Below are 13,839 nucleotides of genomic sequence, written 5' to 3'. Positions count from 1 at the left end.
GGAAGGAGGACGAGGGCAGGAATGGATTAGGAAGAGAAGAGGGAAGGGGGTGGGGAAAAGGAGGGGAGGAGGAGGAGAACGGGGTGGAGGAAGCAAGGGAAAAAAAGGGATGGGTGGTACGACAAACATATGCAAGGTTGCAGGGACAACTCAACAGATAAACAGCATGGTACATTGCTCTTGATTGGGTATTGCACTGAAAGATTAGTTCTGAACTTAAGTGCGCCATTAATTATGGTCTTACAGTAAATACACTGTTTCGATTTACATGAAAAACAACCCCGTTTGTTCTTGGTTCTACTCTGTACCACATCAGTAGAAAAGGGTTGTTTCAACCTGAGTTTCCTCGGTGCTGTATGGCCACTAATAGTTTTTCCCCGTCTAAAAATATAATTAGGTCTAATGGGCAAGGTCTGTTTGAGGATCAGATCACTCATAAATATGGGCCAATACTTACCAAAAATCGCCCTACATTCAGTTGCCTGGCCTGAGCAGTTTAAAATTATTGGTAATTTAATGTCATTCTAATGCCCTGGCAGGGTTTTGTAGTCATTGGTACAGGAATCTCAGAGTGCCCCTTTCTCTTACTTCTGATGTGGTATCCAGCACTCTCGTCAAAGCATAGCAATACTGATACTGCTCTTTGAGCAGAATCAGGAGTGTTTGGCTGTAGTCAGAGCTCAGAGGACTTCTGTACCATTCTTAAAGAACAACTATCAAAGAAACTGGTTTTCTGTAAACCACATATACCTATAGAGCTTTTAGCCAGCAACACTAGAAATCTTTTCAGAGGTCTCTCATCATTGCCTGTGGGAAAAAGTGCCTTGTTTACCAGCTGTTTGTAAAAATTTTAAAGTTGACATCGGGGACGGGGAGAGGGAGGCAGAGCTGAACTGTAACCTGGCTGTAAACTGTTTACTTAAGACTGTGTGGCAGAGAGAGAGAGAGAGAGACAGGAGCACACAGACAGAGCTGCAGCTGAAGATTCTTTACATACATTTGAAGCTATATTTCTGATTTCTATCATTCTGAACATATTTTACTCACAGTATTAGATCCAGTGAAGATTGTTTCTGTATGCTGGATGTGCTGGACTCAGTCCTCCATAGTAATGCCCACAGTGAAAACTGTTCTCTGTAAATGTCATTTCTTCACATAAAACATGAAAAGAAGAAAAAAAAACCTTTGTATTGCTATTCATTAGTAATTACTGTTAATATACGTTGCATTTAGAATTTTTGTTAACTTTGATCATTTTCCTTTATAACTGCTTGAGGACCACAGGGTTACACCCACCTAGTGACCAGGTCAACACACTGCAGTTTTAAAAGTTTGCTGCATGGCCATACAACGTATCACACAAATGAATCGTGCCTGCTTTTCTTGCACCCAACTTTCTGTTGGTGGAATCTGATTGTTGCTGCAATATTTTTTATTTTTGTATTAATTCTATTGTAATTTTTTTTTTTTTATAAAAAAATGTATATTTTCCTTTTCATTTATCCCTCCACCCCTCCCTCTGAGAACCAATCCCTGTGATCACCTCTCATAGGCATCAGCCTATGAGATGATCACAGGGGTCCCCAACCTTTTTAAGCCCAGGGCCCACTATCCCGACCAAACTTTTCTCTGGGGCCCCCCGGGGGGAGGGGGGCGTGGTTAGTGGCGGCGGCAGCCTCCCCCCTCTTTTCCCTGATTTTGAGTGTAGTATATAGGTAAGTAGGTATCTAGGTATAGTTGCCCCCAGTATAGGTAGCTAACACAGTTGTTCCTGTATAAGGACTATAGTTTCCTCAGTATAGTTAGTTAGGTAGTATAGTTACCCCAATATAGTTAGTATAGTTACCCCAGTATAGTTAGTACAGTTACCCCAGTATAGCAAGTACAGTCACCACAGTATAGCAAGTACAGTTAGCCCAGTATAGCAAGTATAGTTAGCCCAGTATAGCAAGTACAGTTAGCCTAGTATACCTAGTACAGTTAGCCCAGTACAGTTAGCCCAGTACAGTTAGCCCAGTGAAGCCAGTAGTTACCCCAGTATAGCTGCCCCAGTGTAGCTAGCAGAGATGCCCTCTCCCCTCCGCGGCCGCCACTTCTGTTACCTTATGAGCGGGCGTCCGCTTCCTTCCTTATATTCCTCCAGCCGCGGCTCTCCTCTTTGCAGCATGTCGTATTACAGCAGTGCTTCCTGCGCGGCTGCTGTAAGGAGGGAAGGAGGTGGGGTAGCGGCTTTCTGTAGAGGCGATACGCATCACTGTTACTATGGGAACCGCTGTCCCGGCTCCCTTGGCTCCTTACAGCAGCCGCGCAGGAAGCGCTGCTGTAATACGACATGCTGCGAAGAGGAGAGCCGCGGCTGGAGGAATATAAGGAAGGAAGCGGCCGCCCGCTCATAAGGTAACAGGAGCGGCAGCCGCAGGGGGAGAGGGAGAAGCCGCGGCCCCCCAGAAATCTGCCCAAGGACCCCCAGGGGGCCGCGGCCCCCAGGTTGGGGACCCATGGATTAGATTGTGAGCCTCTCATGGGGACAGTAGGGTATAGTACCGTGTTAGCCATCAGTAAAAAGCAAGAAGTTTTAAATCAGGATCATACCATTTATTGGCTAACTAAAAATGAATAAAAATAAGCAAGCTTTCGACCTTGCAGCCTTTGTCGGGCTTATATCCTGTTAGTTTGCAGGTTGGTGGTAAAGACAGCTTTATACATGCAACATCAAAAGGGAAAACAGATATTTTTTTCAAGCATAAATACATGTCATTAAGATGCCTTCATTCAAACAGACCATTTAAATGAGGTTAGAGGTTGTTAGCTAAAATAATGATTCTTGTTTACTCCATGCTCACAGACCTGGGATTAGGATTAACCCAGAGGTATCGTAAATTCTTAGTTCACAAGTTCAGCTAGAATGGCTGAGAAAGTTCAAATATCATCAGCCTCATACCAATATAAAAAGTTGTTGTCCTTATTCAAACCGTTCTGCACAGCTTTGAACCAATTTATAAATTTTCATTCTGCTATTAATCGATCATTTGACGTTTTGAAGCCACCCTTCAGGGCAGTGACACGAAGATCATCCATGCTGTGTCCGTTGGACCGAAAGTGTGTAGCAACTGGGAGTCCAGATTTGGTATCATTAACCAATTAGCATTCCCAGACGTGAAACTCACGTCCTGCAGTCTAAGCAGCGCTGCGCGCGCGCATGTGTGCGCCCGTGAGTTCGCGCGATCCTCTCATTGGTGCATGTGAACAGAAGTTCACAGAACCAATGAGATCGTTTTTACTGTGAATGACAGCTGCCATAGCCAATGGCAGCTCTCATTCACACTGTGACAATGTAAACATTACATTGTTGCCACTTAAAGCTGCTGAAGCCTCAGATCTCTCGTCAGTGGGAGATCTGAGGTGGAGCAGCTTGTGTGCAGAGCTGTGTGAGCTGTGTGATCCACTGTGAAAATAAATTATGTTTGATTGCTGTTTTTAACCCCTTTCCAGCCTAACTATCCCTTGTGTGTTCAGTACACTGTACTGATCACACTGTACTAATCTAGCTGATCTAGCTGTCCTAGGCCCTTTTTATACTGCCCCCCTCCCCCCCCCCTATTAGTGTTTTAGTTTGCTGACCCCTTATGGATCAGTTGATTGTCATCTGATCATCTGATCTTCTGATCTCATCTCTCTCCCCCTCACATCACCATACTCTCTTCTACTTCCATTCCCAGCACTTTCCTCATCTTCATTCATATAAAAAAAAAAAAAAAAAATCTTTCTATCTATTATCTCTTTATCTTGTTCTGTACCCTATTTATAAAAAATGGCAAAGAGGCGATACACAGAACAGGAGATCGTTGCCTTGATGGAAATCAGCGGCAGCGACGAAGAATCGGACTGCGAATCTGACGGCGAAGAATGGCTGCTGGTTGAACATTCCGACCCGCTGTCAGACGGCGATTCCAGCTCTGATGAAGGTGAAGGGCCATCAGAGCAGGCAAGAGTTGCTACTGTGCATCCTGTTGTCACTGCATCAGTTCCCAGTGGCAGCGACTCTGAGACACAGGTGTCATCAGATCGCAGAGGACGGAGCACAGCAGGCACTAGCGCTCCAGGGACAGGCAGCAAGCAGCAAAGTCCTCAGGAACCCATGGACATTTTAGATGGCACTAGTGCTCCAGGGGCTAGCAGCCAGCAGCAAAGTCAGCAGGTACCACTGGACATTTCACACCTACTGTGGGTACTGCCAAACATGCAAGCACCCCAAATCCCTCCTTTCATTGCAAACAGTGGCTTAATGGTTGACATGACAGGGAATATGTCACCAATCAAATTTTTCCAGCAATTCGTCAATGACGATTTTTTGCAATTTATTGTCGAGCAGACAAATTTGTATGCTTCTCAATTCATTGAGTCCCACCCCAGGTCCACTTATACCCGGAAATGGACACCAGCAAACTTGTCTGAGTTGAAAGTGTTTCTAGGCCTAACTTTCAACATGGGGCTAACAAAAAAATCGCAGCTCGCAATGTACTGGAGTACAAATCCTATACACCACACCCCTCTGTACTCATCAACTATGCCAAAGCTGCGTTATCAGATGATCATGAGATTTCTACATTTCAATGACAATAGTCAAAACAAGTGTCCAGACAATGCAGGCAGAGACCGGCTTTTTAAATTAAGGCCGCTTATAAATCACCTAAATTTAAAATTCTGTGAAATTTGTGTGCCAGGAAGAGAAACCGCAATAGACGAATCTCTAATGCCTTTTCATGGCCGGCTTGGATTCAAACAATTCATCCCCAGTAAACGAGCCAGGTATGGGGTAAAGCTCTATAACAGGGGTGCCCACACTTTTTCGGCTCGCGAGCTACTTTTAAATTTGCCGAGGCCAGGAGATCTACCAACGTCTCAAATGCTAAGCACGCCCCCCCCCCCCCGCGTAGGTTAGCCAGGTATATGTGCCTGCAGCATAGGTTGCGTGCCCTCAGTGTAGGTTAGCCAGGTATATGGGCCCTCAGTGTAGGTTTGCCAGGTATATGGGCCCTCAGTGTAGGTTTGCCAGGTATATGGGCCCTCAGTGTAGGTTTGCCAGGTATAGGGGCCCTCAGTGTAGGTTTGCCAGGTATAGGGGCCCCCAGTGTAGGTTAGCCAGGTATAGGGGCCCCCAGTGTAGGTTAGCCAGGTATAGGGGCCCCCAGTGTAGGTTAGCCAGGTATAGGGGCCCCCAGTGTAGGTTAGCCAGGTATATGTACCTGCAGGCGGAGGAGAAGAGGCGGCGAGGAGAGACTCGGGCAGGCCAATGGGATGTAGGAGAGAAGCGGCGGCGAAGAGAGAGGCGGCGCGGCCGCTACGTCATGGCTGGGGGCGGCGCCGGGCACGTTACACACGCACATTACACAGGCTGCCCGCCGCCGCCCCCAGCCATGACGCAGCGGACGCGCCGCCTCTCTCCTCCCTCTCTCCTCGCCTGCATGCATTCTATTGGCCAGCGGCCAGCAGCTAAACACGAGCTGCTGGCCGCAACAAACATTAACGAGACGCGGCCAAGAGGCCGCGATCTACCAAGGAGGCGGTCGCGATCTACCGGTAGATCGCGATCGACCTATTGGGCAGCCCTGCTCTATAAGCTTTGCGAAAGCGGATCAGGGTACACCTTTGCATTTCGCATCTATGAGGGGCGAGATAGCATGCTACAGCCAGAGGGGTGCCCAGCAGATATGGGAGCCAATGGAAAAATTGTGGTGGACCTCATGACCCCCTTACTAAATAAGGGGTATCATCTATTTGTAGAAAATTTCTACACCAGCTTGCCACTTTTTAAATTTCTTTTTTCGGCTGACACCGTTGCCTGTGGTACCATCAGGGCAAACCGAAAAGGCTTTCCGCAAGAAGTCCTGAAAAAAAAATTGAAAAAGGGGGAGACTTGTAGTCTGCGCAGCAATGAAGTCCTGGCACTAAAATACAAGGACAAAAAAAGATGTGCTTATGCTGTCCACCATGCACACAGAGGGCACAGTGTTAGTGACGTCTCCCCGATCAGAGACTGTCAAGCCTATTGCGATTGATGACTACAACAAGCAATGGGAGCAGTGGATCTGTCCGACCAGATGTTAGCCCCATATTTGGTAGCTAGAAAAACTAAATCCTGGTACAAGAAGGTAGGGATTTATTTGCTACAAATGGCAATGTTCAACGCCCATGTGGCATACAGAAAAGCAGGCAATACCGGGTCATACCTGCAGTTCCAGGAACAGATCATTGCATCTTTCCTTTTTGGATCTGGCACAACACCAGTACGCAGTGACCAATCCCAGTGCGAAGACATAATCAGACTCTGCGACAGGCACTTTATGGAATCACTCCCTCCTAATCCCCTGAAAAAATATCCTGAGAAGAGGTGCAAAGTGTGTGCCAAACATCAAATAAGAAAGGACACAAGATATTACTGTCCAGATTGTCCCTCCAACCCAGGCCTCTGCTTTACTCCGTGTTATAAAATATACCATACGGTCACCAATTATTAGAACCATGCCTATCTCCCAAAAAAATTTCTGTAGCCACCAGCTCTATTTGAAAAAAAAAAAAAAAAACTTTTCCAAAAATAAAGAAAATACATCAGGGGAAACAACATACAAACCTCTGTGTATCGCAAACCTACAGACCGTCCCACATACCTAAGATATGACAGTTTTCATCCCAAGCACATTAAGAACTCTATAATTTACAGCCAAGCTATAAGGTACAACCGGATTTGTACTGACAGGATGGACAGAGACAAGCACCTGGATCGCCTTAAGAACACTTTCATTAAACAAGGTTACAGTCCTCCTATGGCTGAGGCCCAAATGAGGAAAGCCAGCAACACCCCCAGGACTGAACTCCTGAAATATAAGCAAAACCAGAAAGAGGAACGTGTCCCTTTGGTTGTCACCTACAACCCACACCTGGAAATCTTAAGGAGGATTGCTAAGGAACTTCATCCCATTTTACACAAGGATCACAGACTGAGAACGATATTCCCTAAACCTCCACTCTTGTTATATCGGCAACCACACAATCTAAAACAGATGATTGTCAGGAGTTCTTTGAATAGGCCTCAACAAAACAGAACATCACCCCGCTGACAAAAAATATCTGCAGACACATTTACTCCACTGACAGGGTAACGATACCAGGTTCACAACAGGAGTACAGAGTACAAGGTACATTTTCCTGTGGTTCCACCAATCTGGTATATCTGATCATGTGTGCTAAATGCCCAATGTTATGTACGTGGGAGAAACTGGACAAACTCTGCGCAAACGTATGAATGGACACAGGCACACTATTAATGGTACCAAATCTGGACTCCCAGTTGCTACACACTTTTGGTCCAACGGACACAGCATGGATGATCTTCGTGTCACTGCCCTGAAGGGTGGCTTCAAAACGTCAAATGATCGATTAATAGCAGAAACAAAATTTATAAATTGGTTCAAAGCTGTGCAGAACGGTTTGAATAAGGACAACAACTTTTTTTATTGGTATGAGGCTGATGATATTTGAACTTTCTCAGCCATTCTAGCTGAACTTGTGAACTAAGAATTTACGATACCGTGGGTCAATCCTAATCCCAGGTCTGTGAGCATGGAGTAAACAAGGATCCTTATCTTAGCTAACAACCTCTAACCCAGGGGTCTCAAACTCAATTTACCTGGGGGGCTGCAGGAAGCGAAGTCAGGATGAGGCTGGGCCGCATAAGGAATTTCACAATCGCGGCGCATCGCCGTCCTCTGCCCGCCCCTCTCACTCTTCCTTCACAGAGAGGGGCGGGGAGAGGCAGCGATCTGTGTGGCGATTGACGTCAGGAGGGGCAGAGCTGAAGCTGAAAGCTCTGCCCCTTCCAGGAAATGCCGGCGCATTGCCCCCCGGGCGATTTGGGGGCTCTGCAGCCCTCGTTTAGCGGCGGGGATGCGGCGGATTACTTGGGAGCACTGAAGCGAACTATAAGGAAGCTTTTGCCAGTGAGGGCCACAAAATATTGTATCGAGGGCTGCAAATGGCCCGCGGGCCGCGAGTTTGAGGCCCCTGCTCTAACCACATTTAAATGGTCTGTTTGAATGAAGGCATCTTAATGACATGTATTTATGCTTGAAAAAAATATCTGTTTTCCCTTTTGATGTTACATGTATAAAGCTGTCTTTACCACCAGCCTGCAAACTAACAGGATATAAGCCCGACGAAGGCTGCAAGGCCGAAAGCTTTCTTATTTTTATTCATTTTTAGTTATCCAATAAATGGTATCATCCTGATTTAAAACTTCTTGCTTTCTCATGGGGACAGCTCAGTGACAGAGCTGTCACACATACAGCTCTGTACAAGTATTTGCGGGCCGTTTTTTTTCTTAATTTACAGCCTGCCAGCTCGGATTGCGGCTGGTAGGCTGTTTATGGAGCAGAGACCACTAATATTCGCCCCAGGACTTGACGCCGATCGGCTTCACACGGTTCTGGGGGAGCCACTCTGTGGCCGCCGAGTGGAATTAGGCAGTCGCAGAGTGGTTAATGTTCCCCTCTGGAGAGGAGCTGGTGTCTGTAAGGAGAATGGACTTCCCACACTCAGTCCCTCAGGTCACTCTACATATGAGGTCCTCAAAGGATAACTGTAATGAGAAGAATATGGAGGCTGCCATATTTATTTCCTTTTAAACAATACCAGTTGCCTGGCAGTACTGCTGATCTATTTGGCTGCAGTAGTGCACGAATCACACCACAAACAAGCATGCAGATAATCTTGTCAGTATGACTGCACATAACCCTCTGCCCCTAGAATTGGTATACCTGCACTTAAAAATAAATTCACTGAAAAATTAACAAATAATGAAGTAAAAAAGTATTAGCTCCATCTTTGGTTCTGCTAAACTTCTTCTACATAAGTGATGCACAACCATCCTATTATCATTGGCACATGACCCATGGTACCATATGTATGAACTTAATGCTTGCATGCAACTGAGGGGTGGATGCTGATGTTGCTATGGCCTGAATCCCACATTCATATTCCTTAAAGGGAACTCGAGGTGAGTGGGATATGAAAGCTGCCATATTTATTTCCTTTTAACAATACCAGTTGCTTGGCAGTTTTCCTGATTGTGTCTCTCTAATACTAGACCTCGAAAAATCATGCAGCAGATCAGGTACTCTGACTCCTCATGCTTCTGAGGAGTCGCTTAAGCGACAAAACCGGTCAAGCTTATGTGACCATTTTTAGCCACTTGCAGAGACCAGAAAGGCGAGGTGGAGGGGCCACGGAGAGGAGACTGAGTCAGCGCAGCAAGCCGACCCGGCGGCCTACGATTGGGGTAGAGCCCATTAAAACTCTATGCTCAAGACCAAGCCTTTGTTTGTAAGTGTGCAATCTTTTTAAAATAAATGTGATTTTACAGTGTTACGCTATGAGAGCTCTGTTCATGTTTTAGAGGTGTTTATGATCCAGCACGAGTTTATTAAGTGGACAAGATTCCTGAGTGGCAGGGGGCGGCCAGATGACCCCATAAGCGCTGAGGACTCATCTAGCAGAGGGTCAAAAAATAGCGGTGAGTGCCCACTGTGATGGGTGTGGTGGTGGTGATTTCTCACCGAAGGTGATCGGAGGCAAAGCAACCAGAATTTAGGAAGAAACTTTGGACTATCTGTGTATGGGTTTGACAGTTTGGACTGTTGGCCTCAGGGGCAAACCCAGGATTTTCAAGGGGGGGATTCCTGAAGGGTCTCCCTCAGCCACGCACAACACAGTATAATAATATGGTAAGACATCATGCTGGGTACACATAATGCAATTTGGATACAGATAATAATGAGGACAGCCGACATTAGTAATGAAGGGGAAGGTGAAGCATTCACATAGCAGGGCACAGGGCTGTGGTCATACCGGACTCTATGTTCCCCAGAGCTGCTCCATGCTCTGTACACACACTGCTGCTTCATCCAAAGTCAACTGTAGCAGGGAAATGGGGCAGTGCTGTGAGCTGCAGGATGCCTGCAGATATTCTGGTGTCTCAACTTGTGCCTGTGCCCAGACACTGCACTGGCCTCGCTCTGAGGGGGGATTCTAAGCAGCTGTAATCCCCCCCTGCGTTTGCCTATGGGCCTGGAGGGGTGTGCCTGATACAGATAATAGAGACTTGGTAGCAGTGAACATTTGTGCGCAGCCAACTGGTTTACACTGTCATTTAAAGCAGCAGTGACACCTCTTCACTTGATTACTGAACCATACCTCCCAACTTCCTGCAAAAGAAGGATACCTTTAGGACACACTTCTGCCATATCTCTACCCCTGACACACCCCTTGTCATGCATACCACAAAGAATCCATGAGAAAAATGTAGGTTCATCATTAAAATCACACTGGTCTAAGATCACAGGTTTGAAGCCTGGTCATTATCTGAATAAAGTTTGTAAATGTATATGTTTTCCCCATTTGTTGTGGGTTTACTCCAAGTACTCTGGTTTCCTCCACAAACAGAAATAGCAATAACCATTGTAACTGCTATGGGACCCTGAAGTGTGCAGTGTTGGGGTAGGGGGCAAGTAGTATGCTCACTACATTTTCTGTCTCTCTGTATTCCCCCAATCTGTGGCTTCCCATTTGTGGCCACGTTTGGTATGTACTGCTATGTTCACTCACAGCCATGAGAGGTGAGATGTGTGCATGCATTATCAATATTTAAGAATGTTACTGCATGGTCCCATCATTTCTGCATATGCCACTGTCCCACAGACGCGGAGCTAGGGGGGGTCGGGGTAGGACAAGTGCCCCCGGGCGCTAGGTCACCTAGGGCGCCCCCAGCTCAGCTGCAGTGTTTTTTTTTTTTTTAATTCATTTATTGTATTGATACGCTGCTACGCAGCGCTCACCGCCGGGCCGGATCTCCTCATCCCCACTCAGCGAGTGACGTCACTGACGTCACACGTCATGATCGGCGCACCGCCGCGCAGCGTCCATACAGAAGTGGAACGCTGCGCAGAGCGGCAGAAGAGGCGCCGCCAGCCAGCCAGCCCAGCCCACCGGCCCCTGAGCCCCAGACCAGCCCAGCCAGCCCCATCCCTCTCTAGAGGCTAAACAGTCAGGCAGACAGCGTGGAGGATGTTCCGTGCGTGCGTGGAGCTGGAGCCCAAGGTCAGGTAGGGGCCATTTGTGGCTGCCCAATTCACCCCAGGGCACCTAAGTCTGCTGGAGGGGACAGTGAGGGAGGGAGAGCAGCTTTCCCTCTTCTCTGAGCTGCTCCCCTCCTGCTGGGGAGGGGGACATCTGGCTACCTACTCTGGGCACATATACCCCTGCCTACATATACTGGGCATATATACCCCTGGCTACATATACTGGGCATATATACCCCTGGCTACATATACTGGGCATATATACCACTGGCTACATATACTGGGCATATATACCACTGGCTACATATACTGGGCATATATACCCCTGGCTACATATACTGAGCACATATACCCCTGACTATATATACTGGGGACATATACCCCCCACTACATATACTGGGCACATATACACCTGGCTACATATACTGGGGACATATACCCCTGACTATATATACTGGGGACATATACCCCTGACTACATATACTGGGGACATATACCCATGGCTATATATACTGAGAACATATACAACTGCCTACATATACTGGGCATATATATCCCTGGCTACATATACTGGGCACATATACCTCTGGCTACATATACTGGGGACATATACCCCTGCCTACATATACGGGGCACATATACCCCTGGCTACCTGTTCTTTGGACATCTCTACCCCTGACTACCTGTTCTGGGGACATCTATACCGCTGGCCACTTATTCTGGGGACATCTATACTGCTGGCCACCTATTCTGGGGACACCTATAGAACTGGGGATACCTATTTTTGGGCAACCACTGCTGTCAATTGAGTGTATTTTGGGGAACTGCTGCCAGGTGAGATGTGTCTACCATATTAAGGGGGCATTCTGCCTATTTATGTCAAATGCTGTCTATTTATGTGCCTCATGACTGCTGAATTTGTTTTGTTTGGGGCCTCATGGTTACTGAATTTGTCTTGTTGGGGGCCTCATGATTTGTTGGGGGCCTCAAGATCACTGAATTTGTCTCGTTGGGGGCCTCATGATTGCTGAATTTGTCTTGTTGGGGGCCTCATGATTGCTAAATTTGTCTTGTTGGGGGCCTCATGATTGCTGAGTTGGTCATGTTGGGGGCCTCATGTTTGCTCGTGATTGCTGAATTTGTCTTGATGGGGGGGGGGGGGGGGCTCATGATTGCTGAATTTGTCTTGGAACATGCTGGAATGTACATACTGAGGGAGGGTGGGTGAGCGTGAGCCTGCTAACCTCCATGTACATTTGGCTCCACCCATAACCGCAACCTTCACCTTGGGGGGGCGCATTAATAGTCTTTGTCCCCGGGCGCTGAAAACCCTAGCTACGCCTCTGCTGTCCCAGAAATTAAAATGTACAGCTGGATTTCTCATAAAAATTGTCCCCAGAGTATTCTAAGGACATTCGATTGTAAGCCCTGCTGAGGGACATTTAGTGTAGATACATGGCTTCTGGTCTTGCTATTAGAACAAGTTGTAGAAGCTCACTTGTTGCTCACAGCAGGGCCGGCGCTACCATAGAGGCAGAGGAGGCAGCTGCCCCAGGGCCCCAGAGCTTGTAGGGGCCCTCAGTGGCTACAAGAGGAAAAAAAATTTCAAATCGGCCTTATAGTTTTTGAGAAAATCGATTTTAAAGTTTCAAAGGAAAAAAAATACACATTTAAAAACCTGCCAACTTTAATGGTTGATAGCAAATCCACCTTAAATGCTAGAAACCCTAAATTTGCAGGCTATGTTAAGGAGATCATTAGGAATAAGAGAAAAAAACAATTTTTCAAAAAGACCTTATAGTTTTTGAGAAAATCGATTTTAAAATTTCGAAGGAAAAAAGTATACTTTTAAATGCGGTAAATGTCACTTTTTAGTAGCAAACCTAACGGTAGTGTAATTTTACATGCATCAAACGAAAGTGCAATACATTTCCTGACGGGGTTTCCAGGGGGTCTATACGCAGCCGCAGCGCTTTGGCCAGGGATCGCTATACAGCCGCAATATGGCTGTATGAAGATCCCTGGAATTTTTTTCTATTTTCCCATTTTTTTTTATGTTTAGAGTGTGGGAATTTAAAAAAAAAAATATGTGGGGTCCCCCTCCTGAAACTTTTTAACCCCTTGTCCCCCATGCAGGCTGGGATAGCCAGAATGTGGAGCTCCGACCGATTGGGACTTCACACCCTGACTATACCAGCTGCAAAAAAGCTCCCCTAATGCCGATTTTTGTTCCAGGGTATATGTTGGGGGGGCCCCCTAGGTTTATTTTGCCCTGGGGCCCCATTGTTGCTTAAACCGGCCCTGGCTCACAGGAATAATCTTCTAAATTGATGTATCACGGTTTAAAGACTATCTTCACACTGTTACATTACACACACAGTTAAAACCACGTATTCTACAAAGGGCCAAAACAGCTGTCTGTAAATTGGAGAAAATAACTGAAGGCTATAGTTTCGCTACTGGATTTAGTGTGATTGTATACTTGACTTACAAGGGCAGAAAGGAATGATTTGCATGCCTCAGAACACTGCTCTAGAGCAAGGCATCATGGATCTTGCATTTGCGCAAGTACATAACTGCAAATAGCTTTTAAAGTGTACCCCAGAGGAACCTCTGGTCAAAAACCAGATACTTACCTAAGACAAAGGAAGCCTCAGGATTCTGTAGTGTAGAGTCTTCTCACACCATCCCCCGATTGCCATTGCCG

The 13,839-nt window shown here is 46.6% G+C and overlaps 1 long non-coding RNA gene across 2 annotated transcripts in view; it reads right to left on the bottom strand.

Annotated features, from left to right (window-relative positions):
* LOC137528446 (uncharacterized) overlaps nt 1-13,839 on the bottom strand; it is a 404,949-nt gene that overhangs the window by 51,013 nt on the left and 340,097 nt on the right. Inside the window, exon 4 of one of the 2 annotated variants that reach the window (XR_011023397.1) lies at nt 1,048-1,149. This is a non-coding gene — a long non-coding RNA (uncharacterized lncRNA). Of the gene's footprint in view, nt 1-1,047; nt 1,150-10,197; nt 10,260-13,839 lie in introns of those variants that run through there. The other variant, XR_011023398.1, reaches the window with a different exon arrangement.

The sequence above is a fragment of the Hyperolius riggenbachi genome, chromosome 8 (genome assembly GCF_040937935.1).
Source record: "Hyperolius riggenbachi isolate aHypRig1 chromosome 8, aHypRig1.pri, whole genome shotgun sequence".
In the NCBI taxonomy this organism is placed as follows: Eukaryota; Metazoa; Chordata; class Amphibia; order Anura; family Hyperoliidae; genus Hyperolius; species Hyperolius riggenbachi.
Note: the sequence above shows the minus strand (reverse complement) of the source record. Positions and strands in the feature narration are given on the sequence as shown.